At 39.0% G+C, this 21,235-nt stretch overlaps 1 protein-coding gene across 7 annotated transcripts in view; it reads right to left on the bottom strand.

Annotated features, from left to right (window-relative positions):
- CEP70 (centrosomal protein 70) overlaps nt 1-21,235 on the bottom strand; it is a 159,856-nt gene that overhangs the window by 62,945 nt on the left and 75,676 nt on the right. The window lies entirely within an intron of this gene.

Below are 21,235 nucleotides of genomic sequence, written 5' to 3'. Positions count from 1 at the left end.
GATCTATACTGTTGGAACTCAACCAAGAATTTGGAGAAGTGCAAATTGTAGCGCTCCAAAGTCTTACAACTACAAACTATTTACTGTTAAAAGAACATATGGCATGTGAACAGTCCCCAGGAATGGGTTGTTTTAATTTGTCTGATTTCTCTCAGACTGTTCAAGTTCAGTTGGACAATATACACCATATCATAGATAAGTTTTCACAAATGCCTAAGGTGCCTAACTGGTTTTCTTGGTTTCACTGGAGATGGATGGTAATTACAGGTATGCTTTGGTTATGTAACTATACTCTTATTATGTTAATGTGTGTGCACAATTTAATTAGTAGTTTAAAACCTATACATGCTGAAGTTACTCTACAAGAAGATATGTCAAAGAAATAATCAATCTTCCCATGTTTTCTTCTGCCTGCTACTTCTATAGCTTTTCTTCTTCCTTCCTAATTACAACCCTTAAATAGAATTCGTGCCTCATATCGAATTTACTTGGTATCATAACTCCTCCAAGTGGTAAAGATACCTCAAGACAAATGCTGGGCATAGAAGCCACAGGGCATAAATATGCAAAGAAGTAAAAAGCTAACTTTTTCAAACAATAAGGCTTCTCTCTCACTTACCAACTTCACATTTCCCTGTATGGCCCCGGAAGATGACTGGTTAGCCAGAGACGGGTAAGATTCCTCAAGGGAGGAACAACCTAAGACAGGCACAGTCGCAGGGGGGCCATCAGGTGAGAAATTGGGGATCAATAGAGGTGAGGCTTAGAACCTCACCCCCCCGTTCTGAGAGAAATCTTCTGCATACGTGGATGTTTTATTGCCCTGGTCTAGCTTGGATTAACACATAGTCTACAGGCACACACCTGATCATCTACATGTGCTCTCTTACAACACTAAACTATGTTTTCTACCTTTATCTTGTATCTACCTACCACTTCAGCATTTTATTAAAAATAATAATAATAAAGAGAGAAATGTGGTATCCACGTATAAATCATGTGTAAAAACCAAATGAGTATTCATATTTGAACTGACTGTTTATAGGTCATAACGCATGAGCAAAACCGAAAGTTTCTGTGATGACTGCCCTTGTACTGTTCACTATGTAACTTATTCATTATGTAAGAATTTGTTCTACATGTAAAAACTTGTTTGTTATGCCTCAGAAGATTGGAGACTGACAAAAATTAGGCTTGGGGTGGAATAATGATTGTGCATTGAGCATTGACTCCCCTATACAGAATTTTATTGTCGTTAACAACCATTTGATCAATAAATATGAGAGATGCCCTCACAAAAAAAAAAAAAAAAAAAAAGGACAGACTTCCAATGGTAAAATAAATTAGTAACCGGGATGTAATGTATAGCATAAGGAATATAGTCAAGATATTCTAACAGCCTGGTAGGGTGATAGCTGGAACCTAGAATTATGTATATAAATATTCTACCACTGTGTTGTACACTTGAAACTCATGTAATGTAATACTGTGTGTCAACTACCCTTCAATAAAAAATAATTATTATAAAAAAAAAAAAAGAAAGAAAGAGTGTCAACTTGAGGCCTAAAATATCAATTCTGTGGTGTGTTTTTGTATTTTATGTACCTAAGATGAATTTCAGCTCGATATGAAAAAATCATTTTTTATCACAATGAAGGAGGTGCTCCAGCTTTGTTAGGTCAAAAAACAGATTTATTGCAATTTTTTAAAAAAGGCTAATTAATGTTCCTCTTACTGTTTTGTTATACTATACAATACATATTGGAAATATTTGTACTCAGTTTTCTGCAGCAGATTATGTAAAGTGTCATGGATATAGCTGTTAAAACTATTGAGCACGTGTGCAAACGCTATGTTAGTTTGTGGAACTATTGAAACAAGTAGAAGACAATGGATTTAATGGTCTTATGTTTTTTTCCCAATGCTTATTGGTTAAATCATTGTTAGAGTTACAAAGATACTATATGGTTAACCTGAATTCAGTACTTTCTTGAAACAAAAGGAATGCTTGCCAAATGTTCAATAATCAAAGACAAAAAATGGTAGTGTGATTTATCTCTTCTCACCAACATCCCTCCTATATAGTAAGCTAAATTTGAAGCTCCAAAGGAAAAGCATATTTGTGACTAGCTGATAGGTAAGAGAATTTATATTGAAATGGAAATTTTTCATAACACAAATCAGTACTACTGATTTTACACATTTTTCTAAAAAGAATCAAAACAAAGATTTTTAAGAATCAGCAGCACATGTAAATTGGCTAAAACTACAAGAAAACACTGAAGAACTTTTTGTTGCTACTGACAGATTTAGAGTTGCTTTTCAATTTTGCAATAACCTTCTGAATTAAATGTGAGTTAGTGAATTTAAATTTAAGCTAGATACAGTTTTGAAACAGGTATGTCTTTGATTCAAAGTCAAATCAATTATTCTAAAAAAGATGAGCCAGTTTTGTAAATGTGGACACAAATATTAAGGGAAAAAATTTCTGTACTTGGGTTTAGTTGCTAGAAAATGTTTAGGTATGTTTTGAACAATTTGGGTATGTAAATCTATTTTTCAACTAAAATTCTTGAAAACTAATACAGATAAAATATTTATGATGAAAATTTTGTGTCTGAATTGAGATGTGCTATAAGTTAAAACAGACACATTTCAATGACAGTGTGGAAAAAAAGAATGTGAAATCTCATTAACAATGTTCTTATTGATTACACGTTAAAATGACAATATTTTAGATGTTAAAATATATTAAAAGTTATTTCATTGGTTTCTTTTTACTTTCTAAGTTGGCTACATGAAAACACAAAATTACCATGTGGGTTGCATTACATTTGTACTGGAGAGTGCCGTACCAACACATCCCTCAGTCCTCTAGAACACATGCTAGACAGGGGCAGAGCCAAGACGGCGGCGTGAGTAGAGCAGCGGAAATCTCCTCCCAAAACCATATATATTTTTGAAAATACAACAAGTGTCTGAGAAGACACAGAACAACACCCGGAATACGTCTACACCTGTGAGAACCCAGTGCCTCACAAAGAGGGTAAGATACAAGCCGTAGCCCGGGGGGAACCGAGTGCCCCTCACCCAGCACCCGGCAGGAGGAGAGGAGTCGGAGTAGGGAGGGAGAGAGAACCCAGGACTGCTAAATACCCAGCCCCAGCCATCCGCACCTGAGCCCAGACACACACTGCATGGTGTACTGGATACTAGGGAAACAGGACAGTAAGACCTGCAAGTGGGTCCCCGCAGCCGGTGCCCCTGAGACAAAAGAAAAGCGAGTGCCCTTTGAAAATCTTAAAGGGATAAGGGCCTCACAGCTGGACAGAAGTGCCCTGGCACAATTAGCCCAGTAGCTGGGAATCCCGGGGAACTCCGGGCTCCCCAAACCCCTGGGCGGCAGCGCAGCTCGGAGCCCCTCACGGGGATAAACAGCCTCCCACCCGTTCCCCCTCCGGCATGACTCAGCCATAGAGGCAGCAGCCACACCCACAGCAACCGTGCAGGGTTTCTTCCACAGTGGCCGGGAAAGAATGAGATCCCATCTGCACGCAGCTGCCCAGCACAAGCCGCTAGGGGTCACTATTTTCCCAGGAGAGGAAGGCCACAACTAGCAAGAAGGGATGTTCTCCCAGCCGACACACGCACCAGCTCCCCACAACTACCTCTATCACCATGAAAAGGCAGAAGAATTTGATCCAGACCAAAATCACAGAGCCAACTCCTGAGAAGGAGATAGAACTAACCAATCTCCCTGAAAAAGAAATCAAAATAAAGGTCATAAACATGCTGATGGATCTTCAGAAAAATATGCAAGAGCTAAGGGATGACATCCAGAAGGAGATTATAGAAATGAAACAATCTCTGGAAGGACATTAGAGCAGACTGGATGAGGTGCAAGACGCTGTTAATGGAATAGAAATCAGAGAACTGGAACGCAGAGAAGCTGACGCAGAGAGAGATAAAAGGATCTCCAGAAATGGAACAATATTAAGAGAACTGTGTGACCAATCCTAAAGGAACAATATCTGCATTATAGGGGTACCAGAAGAAGAAGAGAGAGAAAAAGGGATAGATAGTGTATTTGAAGAAATAATTGCTGAAAACTTCCCCAAACTGGGGGAGGAAATAGTTGCTCAGACCACGGAAGCACACAGAACTCCCAACAGAAGGGACCCAAAGAGGACAACACCAAGACACATAATAATTAAAATAGCAAAGATCAAGGACAAGGACACAGTATTAAAGGCAGCTAGAGAGAGGAAAAAGGTCACCTGCAAAGGAAAACCCATCAGGCTAACATCAGGCTTCTCAACAGAAACCCTACAGGCCAGAAGAGAATGGCATGACATATTTAATGCAATGAAACAGAAGGGCCTTGAACCAAGGATACTGTATCCAGCACGATTATCATTTAAATATGAAGGAGGGATTAAACAACTCCCAGAAAAGCAAAAGTTGAGGGAATCTGCCTCCCACAAACCACCTCTACAGGGTATTTCAGAGGGCCTGCTCTAGATAGGAGCACTCCTAAGGCTAAATAGATGTCACCAGAGAAAACAAAATCAGAGCAAAGAAAGCAGACTAACCAAATACTAACTAAAGACAAAGAATAAAATCAACTACTCACAAAAGCAGTCAAAGGAAACACAAAAGAGCACAGAACAAAACATCCAACATATGAAGAATGAAGGAGGAGGAATAAGAAGGGAGAGAAATAAAGAATCACCACTGTTTATAATAGCTCAATAAGTGAGTTAAGTTAGACAATAAGACACTAAAGAAACTAACCTTGAACCTTTGGTAACCACGAATCTAAAGCCTGCAATGGCAATAAGTACATATCTTTCAATAATCACCCTAAATGTAAATGGACTGAATGCACCAACCAAGAGACACAGAGTATCACAATGGATGAAAAAGCAAGACCCATCTCTATGCTGCTTACAAGAGACTCACCTCAAACCCAAAGACATGCTCAGACTAAAAGTCAAGGGATGGAAAAAGATATTTCATGCAAACAACAGGGAGAAAAAAGCAGGTGTTGCAGTACTAGTATGAGACAAAACAGACTTCAAAACAAAGAAAGTAACAAGAGATAAAGAAGGACATTACATAATGATAAAGGGCTCAGTCAACAAGAGGATATAACCATTATAAATATATATGCACCCAGTACAGGAGCACCAGCATATGTGTAACAAATACTAACAGAACTAAAGGAGAAAATAGAATGCAATGCATTTATTTTAGGAGACTTCAACACATCACTCACTCCAAAGGATAGATCCACCAGACAGAAAATAAGTAAGGACACAGAGGCACTGAACAATGCATTAGAACAGACGGACCTAATAGACAACTATAGAACTCTACATCCAAAAAGCAACAGGATACACATTCTTCTCAAGTGCACATGGAACATTCTCCAGAATAGACCACATACTAGGCCACAAAAAGAGCCTCAGTAAATTCAAAAAGACTGAAATTCTACCAATCAACTTCTCAGACCACAGACACATAAAACTAGAACTAAACTGTACAAAGAAAGCAAAAAGGCCCACAAACACATGGAGGCTTAACGACATGCTCCTAAATAATCAATGGATCAATGACCAAATTAAAATGAGATCAAGCAATATATGGAAACAAATGACAACAACAATATAAAGCCCCAACTTCTGTGGGACGCAGCAAAAGCAGTCTTAAGAGGAAAGTATATAGCAATCCAGACATACTTAAAGAAGGAAGAACAATCCCAAATGAATAGTCTAAAGTCACAATTATCAAAATTGGAAAAAAAAGAACAAATGAGGCCTAAAGTCAGCAGAAGGAGGGACATAATAAAGATCAGAGAAGAAATAAATGAAATTGAGAAGAATAAAACAATAGAAAAAAATCAATGAAACCAAGAGCTGGTTCTTTGAGAAAATAAAGAAAATAGAGAAGCCTCTAGCCAGACTTATTAAGAGAAAAAGAGAGTCAACACACATCAACAGAATCAGAAATGAGAAAGGAAAAATCACGATGGACCCCACAGAAATACAAAGAATTATTAGAGACTACTATGAAAACCTATATGCTAAGAAGCTGGAAACCCTAGAAGAAATAGACATCTTCCTAGAAAAATACAACCTTCCAACACTGACTAAGGAAGAAACACAAAATTTAAACAAACCAATTACGAGCAAAGAAATTAAAGCAGTTTTCAAAAAACTACCCAAGAACAAAACCCCCGGGCCAGATGGATTTACCTCGGAATTTTATTAGACATACAGAGAAGACATAATACCCATTCTCCTTTAAGTTTTCCAAAAAATAGAAGAGGAGGGAATACTCCCAAACTCATTCTATGAAGCCAACGTCACCCTAATTCCAAAACCAAGCAAGGACCCAACCAAAAAAGAAAAATTACAGACCAATATCCCTGATGAACATAGATGCAAAAATACTCAACAAAATAGTTGCAAACTGAATTCAAAAATATATCAAAAGGATCATACACCATGACCAAGTGGGATTCATCCCAGCAATGCAAGGATGGTACAACATTCAAAAATCCATCAACATCATCCACCACATAAACAATAAGAAGGACTAAAACCACATGATCATCTCCATAGATGCTGAAAGAGCATTCAACAAAATTCAACATCCATTCATGATAAAAACTCTCAACAAAATGGGTACACAGAGCAAGTACCCCAACATAATAAAGGCCATATATGATAAGCCCACAGCCAACATCATAGTGAACAGCGAGAAGCTGTAAGCTTTTCCTCTGAGATCGGGAACAAGACAGGAATGCCTACTCTCCTCACTGTTATTTAACATAGTACTGGAGGTCCTAGCCACGGCAATTAGACAAAACAAAGAAATACAAGGAATACAGATTGGTAAAGAAGAAGTCAAACTGTCACTATTTGCAGATGACATGGTATTGTACATAAAAAACCCCAAAGACTCCACTCCAAAACTACTAGAACTGATATCGGAATACAGCAAAGTTGCAGGATACAAAATTAACACACAGAAATCTGTGGCTTTCCTATACACTAACAGTGAACCAAAAGAAAGAGAAATCAGGAAAACAATTCCATTCACAATTGCATCAAAAAGAATGCAATGCATTCATTTTAGGAGACTTCAACACACCATTCACTCCAAAGGACAGATCCACCAGACAGAAAATAAGTAAGGACACAGAGACACTGAACAACACAATAGAACAGATGGACCTAATAGACATCTATAGAACTCTACACCCAAAAGCAACAGGATACACATTCTTCTCAAGTGCACATGGAACGTTCTCCAGAATAGACCACATACTAGGCCACAAAAACAGCCTTAGTAAATTCAAAAAGATTGAAATTCTACCAACCAACTTTTCAAAAAGAATAAAATACCCAGGAATAAACCTAACCAAGGAAGTGAAAGACCTATGCCCTGAAAACTGTAAGACATTCTTAAGAGAAATTAAAGAGGTCACTAACAAATGGAAATTCATCCCATGCTCTTGGCTAGGAAGAATTAATATTGTCAAAATGGCCATCCTGCCCAAAGCAACATACAGATTTGATTCAATCCCTATCAAATTACCAACAGCATTCTTCAACGAACTGGAACAAATAGTTCAAAAATTCATATGGAAACAACAAAAGACCCCAAATAGCCAAAGCAATCCCGAGAAGGAAGAATAAAGTGGGAGGGGTCTTGCTCCCCAACTTCAACTCTACTCCAAAGCCACAGTAATCAAGACAATTGGTACTGGCACAAGAACAGACCCACAGACCAGTGGAACAGAATAGAGACTCCAGACATTAACCCAAACATATATGGTCAATTAATATATGATAAAGGAGCCATGGACATACAATGGGGAAATGACAGTCTCTTCAACAGATGGTGCTGGCAAAACTGGACAGCTACATGTAAGAGAATGAAACTGGATCACTGTCCAACCCCATACACAAAAGTAAATTCGAAATGGGGTCAAAGACCTGAATGTAAGTCATGAAACCATAAAACTCTTAGAAAAAAACATAGGCAAAAATCTCTTGGACATAAACATGAGCGACTTCTTCATGAACATATCTCCCTGGGCAAGGGAAACAAAAGCAAAAATAAACAAGTGGGACTATATCAAGCTGAAAAGCTTCTGTACAGCAAAGGACACCATCAATAGAACAAAAAGGTACCCTACAGTATGGGAGAATATATTCATAAATGATAAATCTGATAAAGGTTTGACATCCAAAATATATAAAGAGCTCATGCACCTCAACAAACAAAAAGCAAATAATCCAATTAAAAAATGGGCAGAGGAGCTGAACACACAGTTCTCCAAAGAAGAAATTCAGACGGCCAACAGACACATGAAAAGATGCTCCACATCGCTAGTTATCAGAGAAATGCAAATTAAAACCACAATGAGATATCACCTCACACCAGTAAGGATGGATACCATCTAAAAGACAAAGAAAAACAAATGTTGGTGAGGTTGTGGAGAAGGGGGAACCCTCCTACACTGCTGGTGGGAATGCAAATTAGTTCAACAATTATGGAACGCAGTATGAAGGTTCCTCAAAAAGCACAAAATAGAAATACCGTTTGACCCACGAATTCCACTTTTAGGAATTTACCCTAAGAATGCAGCAGCCCAGTTTGAAAAAGACAGATGCACCCCTATGTTTAGTGCAGCATTATTTACAATAGCCAAGAAATGGAAGCAACCTAAGTGTCTATTAGTAGATGAATGGATAAAGAAGATGTGGTACATATACACAATGGAATATTATTCAGCCATAAGAAGAAAACAAATCCTACTGTTTGCAACAACATGGATGGAGCTAGAGGGTATTATGCTCAGTGAAATAAGCCAGGCGGAGAAAGAGAAATACCAAATGATTTCACCTATATGTGGAGTATAAGAACAAAGAAAAACTGAAGGAACAAAACAGCAGCAGAATCACAGAACCCAAGAATGGACTAACAGTTACCAAAGGGAAAGGGACTGGGGAGAATGGGAGGGAAGGGAGGGATAAGGGCAGGGAAAAAGAAAGGGGGTATTACGATTAGCATGTATAATGTGGGGGGGCACGGGGAGGGCTTTGCAACACAGAGAAGACAAGTATTGATTCTAAAACATCTTACTACGCTGATGGACAGTTACTGTAATGGGGTTTGTGGGGGGACTTGGTGAAGGGGGTCTGTAGTAAACATAATGTTCTTCATGTAATTGTAGATTAATGATAACAACAAGAACAAGAAAAAACGCATGCTGGACAAACAAATGACCATTTTATGACAGATGGTAATGATAAGGATGACTGAGTAGCTACTATACAAGTACTAAGAGAGATGTTTTACACAAACTATTTCACATTGAACAGGTAAGGAAGGAGTGCCCAGATGAGTTAGATAACTTACTCAAAGACACTCAAATAATAAATAGTAATGGTGGGATTCAAATAAAATTCTCTCTGGCTTCAAAACCTATGAACTCATGTAATTTCCTATAAATACTCTGAAATACTGCCATTATGGCTACCTTAGTGCTCGAGAGAAACCTAACATAGGAGTGTAGATTAGGAAGACAATTTTAAATGTATGCCGACCTAAAGGGAAATGGGTTTCAGTAAAGAATTCTCACTTTTTCTCCCCTTTAGTCCTTTATTTAACATTGACAGATTTTATCTTATTCCTGAGGTAAAAAAAAAAACAATTCTCAGTATGCCCAAGTTCTCAGTTGGACATGGGAACCCCAGAGCTAAATTCCCCAACCCTTTCTCCAATGACCTCCAGAAGCCCAGAAGGAGCCCAGTGTTGAAGGTGGTGCTCTTTAGGGATGGAGGGAAAGAATAAAATTAGAGAAATCCTGTGTCTTATTTTCTTCCCTAATCCAAATTCAATCATGTCCAAGAGATCAGAAGTGAACCTCAAAGCTACATGCTTCCATTTCCTAAGACCATTTCAAAAATTTCTATTTAAATAGAAGAGTGGTATTAGACAAGGGGGCTTCATTTAAATACCAATTCATTATAGAACTATCTTTCCTGGTATAACTTTTCAAATGTCTCTTGATATCTCAGAAGAAACTTAATCTGAGCCTCATAGATTTTACTCCTGTTAATTTCCTTGACTTTTTAATCCTATCTACCAAGCTAGGGAAATACTAATAGAAATAATTAGCAATATATTCCATGTAATCATTGATGAATTACACTATGTCAAGAAAAGCAGGTAAAGTAACAGTTGAGAGCCTTTTTTAAGTTTACTTTTCTTCATTTTTGGAGATGTAGCATGTTGCAGTTTTGTAAGACTTCCAGTTGGCTGACTCTCATACTCACCTTTCCACTGCTTTGATTGCTGCTTCCTTGCTTTCCCTGTTTCCTCACAGGTGGAGAAAGACAGGAATACCAGTGCACAGTATTCAGAGACTCCCCCTCGCAAGTCCCTCTGGAGGCCTTCCCAATCCTGTGCCCTGAAGTAGAGCCCCAGCTGGTGTGCCACAGGTGTGCTGTGCAAAAGCGTTACAGATGTACCACAATACTCATTCCCGTCAGCCCTCAGGGCAGCTGGGCAGGACTTTGGGATAGTCAGTTGCTTTCAGCTGTAGCTTCATCCGATTACCCCAGTGTGGTACACAAATATCACTTTTTGCCTTTCATGATGAGAAACACTTTGGACATCGCTGCCCTTAAAAAGTGAATGTTAAGCAGAAGGTTTCTACCTCTGCAAGAGCTCCATGTCCCATGTGTTGTCTTCCTTTGGTCTTGTTCCCCAAGCTCTGTAGGTGCATACCCTCCTTCTCCTACTCACTCTTAGAAAGGAGAGACTACCCTAGTTTATAAATTCTGTTCAATCAATGAACCCTGCAAAGTCCTCTCCTTAAGACAGATTCTTCATCACTGCAAAGTATAAACAACTTTTAATTTTTACCATCAGTAAAGAACACTGTTTATGATGCAACTCCTATCTCCCTATCTCCACCTCCCTTAATGAGACATTCAATCCAAATACCTGACCTAAGCAAAATTTGTATAGGCCAAAGTATTTCACTTCAGCTAGACTCATAATGACAGGATTAAATGAAACAGTAATTCCTTTCACCCAAGCTTCTCATTCCTCCACCCGATTTTTAAGACAAATTCATGACAACAAAATTCACCACCACCACCTCACCAAAAGCTTTAATTCCTTCATCATTTTTAGTCAGAGATCCCCAGTTTGCACAACTTCAGAAGCAACTTCTCACACCATACTACACATGAAAGATTTCAATGATGCTAAATCTTCTCTACTTTCACTAAAAATCCCAAACTCTCTCTTCATTATCTACATCAGCAGTCAGCAAACTGCTGTCTGTGGGCTACATCTAGCAGGCTGTGGGGTTTTGTAGTTAAGTTTTATAGAGCACAGACTGTCAATTCATTTATATATTGTCTATGGCTGGTTTCATGCTACAACACAGCTGAATAGTTGCAAGAGACTATACAGCATAAAGTGCCTACAATATATACTGTCAGCCTTTACAGAAAAAGTTTGCCAAGCCCTGAATCTAGATTGGAGTTTACTGAAGACATAGCCTAAAGGTTGCAAATGGTATTCAGTTTGGACCATATAACATTTTTAAAATCATTTATTTCACTGTGAATGCTAAAAATCTTCCAATTTCATTTATAAATCTAACCTTCTAGGACTAGCAGTCCCCAAAGGGAAGGGGTTGGGGAGGGTGGGTGGAAAGAGAGGGAGAAGGGGATTAAGGGGCTTTATAATTAGCACACACAATATAGGTAGATCACGGGGAAGGCAGTACAGCACTGAGAAGACAAGTAATGACTCTATAGCATCTTACTACACTGATGGACAGTGACTGCAATGCGGTGGGGGACTTGATTATGTGGGTGAATGTTGAAACCACATGTTGCTGATGTGAAACCTTCATAAGATTGTATATCAATGATACCTTAATAAAAAAAAAAAATCTAATCTTCTAGCGTCTCTCAATAAACCAGGAGACTAGCCACCCTGGGCTCACATTCCTGCATGGCATCAACTGCCTGGAGTGTGTAGTAACTGCCCCCATAACATAGTACACAGCGCTCCAATTTGCCATAGTCCTCACCTAAACCACTTCACTCATTTTCATTATTTACATTAGTCTATGAGCAAAAGAATTTGCAACCACTCAAGCCGTATTAATTTTCCTTCTCTTTACTCTTATTGTGATTGCTCATTTTAGCGTCAACTTGGCTAGACTATGATGCCCAGTTGTTTGGTCAAACACTAGTCTAGATACTGCTGTGAGGTACTTTTTAGACATGATTAACATTTAAATCAACAGATCATGCATAAAGCAAATTTCCCTTCAAAATGTGGGTGAGCCTCAGGCAAATAGGTAAAGGCTTTAAGAGCAACAACTGGGATCCCCCAAGGGAGGTATTCTGCCTTCAGACTGCCTCCAGCCTCACCACTACAACATGGATCCTTCTTGTGGTCTCTAGCCTGCAGACCTGCCTCACAGTTTTCAGACTTAACAGCCTCACAGTGGCATGATTCCCTTAAAATAAATCTCTCCATATATAAATATACATCCTATTGGGTCTATTTCTTTTGAGGACCCTATAACCCCATCATCCAGTTTTTCTGTATTAAAGAAAAAAGTGCCTTCTTTCTTTCCAAGGCAAATGATGTCTTCTAGTTCATTTACAGTTTACTCTTGGTCCAGCTTGTAAACAACTGCTCTCCAATGGTTACTCTATCTGTGGATATACCAAAAAATGCCTTGAACTCCAAACTGGCTAATTACAGAGCAATAAAAAAGTCTACACTTTTATATCTATGCACTTTTGCTCAAAGCATCCAAGCAGTCTTAAATGGCTACCCTCAAGCTCAAACACAATACCCATCTACTTTCAAAGGCTTCCCTGGTCTCTCCATCCAGAACTTTGTTCCTGTTCTAAATTCCTTTTATTATATACTATATGTACAATTTTTTAGTAATTACTCTACTGTGACATTATATATATTAGTGGGTTTTCTTAAGTCTTGTATTCATCTTTCTTAAGTATTAACATGTTTACATTTGACCTCCCCTACCAGATTGTAAATTCCTAGGACCACATCCAAAACTGTCCTATCATTGCAGATTCTAACACTATGCCTCTATCTAAGAGTTTCACATAGAAATCAGGTCTCTGAAGTTACGTGATATAATGCTGCTCTCTGGATAGAGTGAAGCAAGGAGTTGCTCTATCATTAGTTGTTCTTTTGATTTCCCTTCCTCCCTCCACCCTGCTTTCTTTTTTAAGATTCCCCAAGGTGCCAGAAGGAATCAGCAACCAGCTCTGCCATTGGTCTTGCTGAGTTTCTGGAAAGCCATTATTCTAGGGATGAGAATACTATAATGTACACTTGATAAAAATAGAGAATTTGTGCGCTTTATTGTTATGGTGTCCTCAGTTCCTAAAACAGAAGATGGCAAAGGTAGGTGCCCAAATATTTCTTTGTTGAACCGTTCCATCTACAAACAATGAAACCGAATAGCTACTGTTTTAATGACCTTATATTAAAAGTACTTTAGAGGGGGCGGAGCCAACATGGCGGCAGGAGTAGGACAGTGGGAATCTCCTCCCAAAAACATATATATTTTTGAAAATACAACAAATACAACTAATCCTAAAAGAGAGACCAGAAGACACAGGACAACAGCCAGACTACATCCACACGTGTGAGAGCCCAGCGCCTGGTGAAAGGGGTAAGATACAAGCCCCGGCCCGGTGGGACCCGACCACACCTCCCCCCAGCTCCCGGTGGGAGGGAGAGGGAGCCCAGGACTGCTAAACACCCAGCTCCAACCACCCTCACCAGAGCGCAGACATAGGGCATGCGTGGAGGGCTGGAAACTAGGGAAACAGGGCAGCAAGACCTCTGAGTGGGTTCCGAAGCTGATGTCCCTGTGACAAAGAAAAGCGAGTGCTTTTTGAAAGTCTTAAAGGGACAGGGACTTAACAGCTGGACGGAAACAACACAGGTCACAGCCCAGTGGCTGGAAATTACAGGGAAAACCGGGCGCACTAACCCCCTGGGCAACAGCTCTGAGACCCCTCTCGGAGGTAAACAGCCAAACAGCCCCCCCATCCATTACCCCACCGGGCGCTGCAAAAGCAGAGAAGCAGCCTAAGGCAGACCACGCCCTCAGAAAGGGAACTTCCTCCCTTCCGTCCAGGCAAGACACAAAGATCCAGTCTACATCCACTTACCCAACACAAGCCACTAGGGGTCGCAGTTGTCCCAGTAAAGAAAGGCCAGTAGCAAGTGAAAAGTTTGGCCCTCCCAGCTGACAGTCAATAGCACCTGTCAACATGAAAAGGCAAAAAAATATGATCCAGACAAGACTAACCCAGACAGCTTCGGCATCTGCTACATCTTCCCCTGAGAAGGAACCTGTGGAAATAGATTTAACCAGTCTTCCTGAAAAAGAATTCAAAACAAAAGTCATAACCATGCTGATGGACTTGCAGAGAAATATGCAAGAACTAAGGAAAGAGAATACAGAAATAAAACAAGCTCTGGAAGGACTTCAAAACAGAATGGACGAGATGCAAGAGACCATTAATGGACTAGAAAACAGAGAACAGGAACGCAGAGAAGCTGATGCAGAGAGAGATAAAAGAATCTCCAGGAATGAAATAATTCTAAGAGAGCTGAGTGACCAATCGAAACGGAACAATATCTGCATTATAGGGGTACCAGAAGAAGAAGAGAGAGAAAAAGGGATAGAAAGTGTCTTTGAAGAAATAATTGCCAAAAACTTCCCCAAACTAGGGGAAGAAATGGCCTCTCAGACCACAGAGATACACAGAATTCCCATGACAAGGGATCCAAGGAGGGCAACACCAAGACACATAATAATTAAAATGGCAAAGATCAAAGACAAGGACAAAGTATTAAAGGCAGCCAGAGAGGAAAAAAAAAAGGTTACCTACAAAGGAAAACCCATCAGGCTATCATCAGACTTCTCAACAGAAACCCTACAGGCCAGAAGAGAATGGCATGATATACTTAATGCAATGAAACAGAAGGGCCTTGAACCAAGACTACTGTATACAGCACGAATATCATTTAAATATGAAGGAGGGATTAAACAACTCCCAGACAAGCAAAAGTTGAGGGAATTTGCCTCCCACAAACCACCTCTACAGGGCATCCTACAGGGACTGCTCTAGATGGGAGCACTCCTAAAAAGAGCACACAACAAAACACCCAACATATGAAGAAGGGAGGAGGAGGAATAAGAAGGGAGAGAAATAAAGAATCATCAGACCGTGTTTATAATAGCTCAACAAGCGAGTTAAGTAAGACGGTAAGATAGTAAAGAAGCTAACCCTGAACCTTTGGTAACCACAAACTTAAACCCTGCAATGGCAATAAGTACATACCTTTCAATAATCACCCTAAATGAAAATGGACTGAATGCACCAATCAAAAGACACAGAGTAATAGAATGGATAAAAAAGCAAGATCCATCCATATGCTGCTTACAAGACACTCACCTCAAACCCAAAGACATGCACAGACTTAAAGTCCAGGGACGGAAAAAGATATTTCATGCAAACAACAGAGAGAAGAAAGCAGGTGTTGCAATTCTGCTATCAGACAAAACAGATTTCCAAATAAAGAAAGTAACAAAAGATAAAGAAGGACATTACATAATGATAAAGAGCTCAGTCCAACAAGAGGATATAACCATTATAAATATATATGCACCCAATACAGGAGCACCAACATACCTGAAACAAATACTAACAGAAATAAAGGAGGAAATAGAATGCAATGCGTTCATTCTAGGAGACTTCAACACACCACTCACTCCAAAGGACAGATCCACCAGACAGAAAATGAGTAAGGACACAGAGGCACTGAACAACACACTAGAACAGATGGACCTAATAGACATCTACAGAACTCTACATCCAAAAGCAACAGGATACACATTCTTCTCAAGTGCACATGGAACATTCTCCAGAATAGACCACATACTAGGCCACAAAAAGAGCCTCAGAAAATTCCAAAAGATTGAAATCCTACCAACCAACTTTTCAGACCACAAAGGCATAAAACTAGAAATAAACTGTACAAAGAGAGCAAAAAGGCTCACGAACACATGGAGGCTTAACAACACATTCCTAAATAATCAATGGATCAATGACCAAATCAAAATGGAGATCCAGCAATATATGGAAACAAATGACAACAACAACACTAAGCCCCAACTACTGTGGGACACAGCAAAAGCAGTCTTAAGAGGAAAGTATATAGCAATCCAGGCATATTTAAAAAAGGAAGAACAATCCCAAATGAATGGTCTAAAGTCACGATTATCAAAATTGGAAAAAGAAGAAAAAATGAGGCCTAAGGTCAGCAGAAGGAGGGACATAATGAAGATAAGAGAAGAAATAAATAAAATAAAGAAGAATAAAACAACAGAAAAAATCAATGAAACGAAGAGCTGGTTCTTCGATAAAATAAACAAAATAGATAAGCCTCTAGCCAGACTTATCAAGAGGAAAAGAGAGTCAACACAAATCAATAGTATCAGAAACAAGAAACGAAAAATCACGATGGACACCAAAGAAATACAAAGAATTATTAGAGAGTACTATGAAAACCTATATGCTAACAAGCTGGGAAACCTAGGAGAAATGGACAAATTCCTAGAAAAATACAACCTTCCAACACTGACCCAGAAAGAAACAGAAAATCTAAACAGACCAATTACCAGCAACGAAATTGAAGCGGTAATCAAAAAACTACCAAAGAACAAAACCCCCGGGCCAGATGGATTTACCTCGGAATTTTATCAGACATACAGGGAAGACATAATACCCATTCTCCTTAAAGTTTTCCAAAAAATAGAAGAGGAGGGGATACTCCCAAACTCATTCTATGAAGATAACATCACCCTAATACCAAAACCAGGCAAAGAGCCCACCAAAAAAGAAAACTACAGACCAATATCCCTGATGAACGTAGATGCAAAAATACTCAACAAAATATTAGCAAACCGAATTCAAAAATTCATCAAAAGGATCATACACCATGACCAAGTGGGTTCATCCCAGGGATGCAAGGATGGTACAACATTTGAAAATCCATCAACATCATCCACCACATAAACAAAATGAAAGACAAAAACCACATGATCATCTCCATAGATGCTGAAAAAGCATTCAACAAAATTCAACATCCATTCATGATAAAAACTCTCAGCAAAATGGGTACAGAGGGCAAGTACCTCAACATAATAAAGGCCATATATGATAAACCCACAGCCAACATTATACTGAACACCGAGAACCTGAAAGCTTTTCCTCTGAGATCAGGAACAAGACAGGGATGCCCACTCTCCCCACTGTTATTTAACATAGTACTGGAGCTCCTAGCCATGGCAATCAGACAAAACAAAGAAATACAAGGAATCCAGATTGGTAAAGAAGAAGTTAAACTGTCACTATTTGCAGATGACATGATACTGTACATAAAAAACCCTAAAGACTCCACTCCAAAACTACTAGAACTGATATCGGAGTACAGCAAAGCTGCAGGATACAAAATTAACACACAGAAATCTGTGGCTTTCCTATACACTAACAATGAACCAACAGAAAGAGAAATCAGGAAAACAATTCCATTCACAATTGCATCAAAAAGAATAAAATACCTAGGAATAAACCTAACCAAAGAAGTGAAAGACATATACCCTGAAAACTACAAGTCACTCTTAAGAGAAATTAAAGGGGACACTAACAAATGGAAACTAATCCCATGCTCTTGGCTAGGAAGAATTAATATTGTCAAAATGACCATCCTGCCCAAAGCAATATATGGATTTGATGCAATCCCTATGAAACTACCAGCAACATTCTTCAACGAACTGGAAAAAATAATTCAAAAATTCATATGGAAACACCAAAGACCCCGAATAGCCAAAGCAATCCTGAGAAACAAGAATAAAGTAGGGGGAATCACACTCCCCAACTTCAAGCTCTACTATAAAGCCATACTAAACAAGACAACTTGGTACTGGCACAAGAACAGAGCCACAGACCAATGGAGCAGACTAGAGAATCCAGACATTAACCCAAACATATATGGTCAATTAATATTTGACAAAGGAGCCATGGACATACAATGGTGAAATGACAGTCTCTTCAACAGAAGGTGCTGGCAAAACTGGACAGCTACATGTAGGAGAATGAAACTGGACCATTGTCTAACCCCATACACAAAAGTAAACTCAAAATGGATCAAAGACCTGAATGTAAGTCATGAAACCATTAAAGTCTTGGAAGAAAACATAGGCAAAAACCTCTTAGACATAAACATGAGTGACCTCTTCTTGAACATATCTCCCTGGGCAAGGTAAACAACAGCAAAAATGAACAAGTGGGACTATATTAAGCTGAAAAGCTTCTGTACAGCAAAAGACACCATCAATAGAACAAAAAGGAACCCTACAGTATGGGAGAATATATTTGAAAATGACAGATCCGATAAAGGCTTGATGTCCAGAATATATAAAGAGCTCACACGCCTCAACAAACAAAAAACAAATAACCCAATTAAAAAATGGGCAGAGGAACTGAACAGTCAGTTCTCCAAAAAAGAAATACAGATGGCCAACAGACACATGAAAAGATGCTCCACATCGCTAATTATCAGAGAAATGCAAATTAAAACTACAATGAGGTATCACCTCACACCAGTAACGATGGCTGCCATCCAAAAGACAAACAACAACAAATGTTGGCGAGGCTGTGGAGAAAGGGGAACCCTCCTACACTACTGGTGGGAATGTAAATTAGTTCAACCCTTGTGGAAAGTAGTATGGAGGTACATCAAAATGCTCAAAACAGACTTACCATTTGACCCAGGAATTGCACTCCTAGGAATTTACCCTAAGAATGCAGCAATCAAGTTTGAGAAAGACCAATGCAAGCCTATGTTTCTCGCAGCACTATTTACAATAGCCAAGAATTGGAAGCAACCTAAATGTCCATCGATAGATGAATGGATAAAGAAGATGTGGTACATATACACAATGGAATACTACTCAGCCATAAGAAAAGGGCAAATCCTACCATTTGCAGCAACATGGATGGAGCTGGAGGGTATTATGCTCAGTGAAATAAGCCAAGCAGAAAAAGAGAAATACCAAATGATTTCACTCATCTGTGGCGTATAAGAACAAAGGAAAAACTGAAGGGACAAAACAGCAGCAGAATCACAGAACCCAAGAATGGACTAACAGGTACCAAAGGGAAAGGGAGTGCGGAGGATGGGTGGGTAAGGAGGGATAAGGGTAGGGGCAGAAGAAGGGGGTTATTAAGATTAGCATGCATGGGGGTGGTGGGAGAAAGGGGAGGGCTGTACAACACAGAGAAGACAAGTAGTGATTCTACAACATTTTGCTATGCTGATAGACAGTGACTGTAAAGGGGTTTTTAGGGGGGACCTGGTATAGGGGAGAGCCTAGTAAACATAATATTCACCATGTAAGTGTAGATTAATGATAAAAATAAATAATTAAATAAATAAAAGGGTGATTACTCCTTGATAGGATAAAACTAACTGTAAATCAACGATTAATGCATGCTTTAAATATCCTTAATTTTGACCACTTAAAGGGTGTCAGATGATCGGCTATGGAGGTACATTTTTCTGATAATAATCCTTTCTCTTAAAAAAAAAAAAAAAAAAAAAAAAGCAGTTACTGTGTGGTGACCTCCAATGAGTTCTACACAATGGTATAAAGGGCATATAAAAGTGTAGGCAAACGGTCTGTTTGTGTTTATACAGAGGATCAAAGCCTAATTTGGCTACCCCAAAAATCAACTAAGATACGATATGAAAAAGAACTTCCAACATCTGCACTTTCTGGAAGACTCATACCAGAAGATGATCATCAAAAAACCCCAACAAATATCCACGCACTGCTACAGCTGTAGATGCACTCATCCCACCGGTTCCTGGACTTGCCATGGGAATGAGGAAGGAGATATCTAAGCTGGCCTGTGCATACAGTAAAACAACAAATTTGACTGGATCTATACTGTTGAAACTCAACCAAGAATTAGGAGAAGTGCAAATTGTAGCGCTCCAAAATCTTACAACTACAGACTATTTACTGTTAAAAGAACATATGGGATGTGAACAGTCTCCTGGAATGGGTTGTTTTAATTTGTCTGATTTCTCTCAGACTGTTCAAGTTCAGTTGGACAATATCCACCATATCATAGATAAGTTTTCACAAATGCCTAAGGTGCCTAACTGGTTTTCTTGGTTTCACTGGAGATGGATGGTAATTATAGGTATGCTTTGGTTATGTAACTGTACTCCTATTATGTTAATGTGTGTGCGCAATTTAAGTAGTAGTTTAAAACCTATCCATGCTGAAGTTACTCTACAAGAAGATATGTCAAAGAAATAATCAATCTTCCCATGTTTTCTTCTGCCTGCTACTTCTATAGCTTTTCTTCTTCCTTCCTAATTACAACCCTTAAACAGAATTCGTGCCTCATATCGAATTTACTTGGTATCATAATTCTTCCAAGTGGTAAAGATACATCAAGACAAATGCTGGGCATAGAAGTCACAGGGCATAAATATGCAAAGAAGTAAAAAGCTAACCTTTTCAAACAATAAGGCTTCTCTCTCACTTACTAACCTTACATTTCCCTGTATGGCCCCGGAAGATGACTGGTTAGCCAGAGACGGGTAAGATTCCTCAAGGGAGGAACAACCTAAGACAGGCACAGTCACAGGGGGCCATCAGGTGAGAAATTGGGGATCAACAGAGGTGAGGCTTAGAACCTCACCCCCCCGTTCTGAGAGAAATCTTCTGCATACGTGGATGTTTTATTGCCCTTGTCTAGCTTGGATTAACACTTAGTCTACAGGCACACACCTGATCATCTACATTTGCTCTCTTACAACACTAAACTATGTTTTCTACCTTTATCTTGTATCTACCTACCACTTCAGCATTTTATTAAAAATAATAATAATAAAGAGAGAAATGTGGTATCCACATATAAATCAAGTATAAAAATCAAACGAATATTCATATTTGAACTGATTGTTTATAGTTCATAATGCATGATCAAAACCGAAAGTTTCTGTGATGACTGCCCTTGTACTGTTCACCATGTAACTTATTCAATAT

This window comes from Manis pentadactyla, chromosome 1 (genome assembly GCF_030020395.1).
Source record: "Manis pentadactyla isolate mManPen7 chromosome 1, mManPen7.hap1, whole genome shotgun sequence".
In the NCBI taxonomy this organism is placed as follows: Eukaryota; Metazoa; Chordata; class Mammalia; order Pholidota; family Manidae; genus Manis; species Manis pentadactyla.
This window is presented reverse-complemented; position numbering and strand designations above follow the sequence as displayed.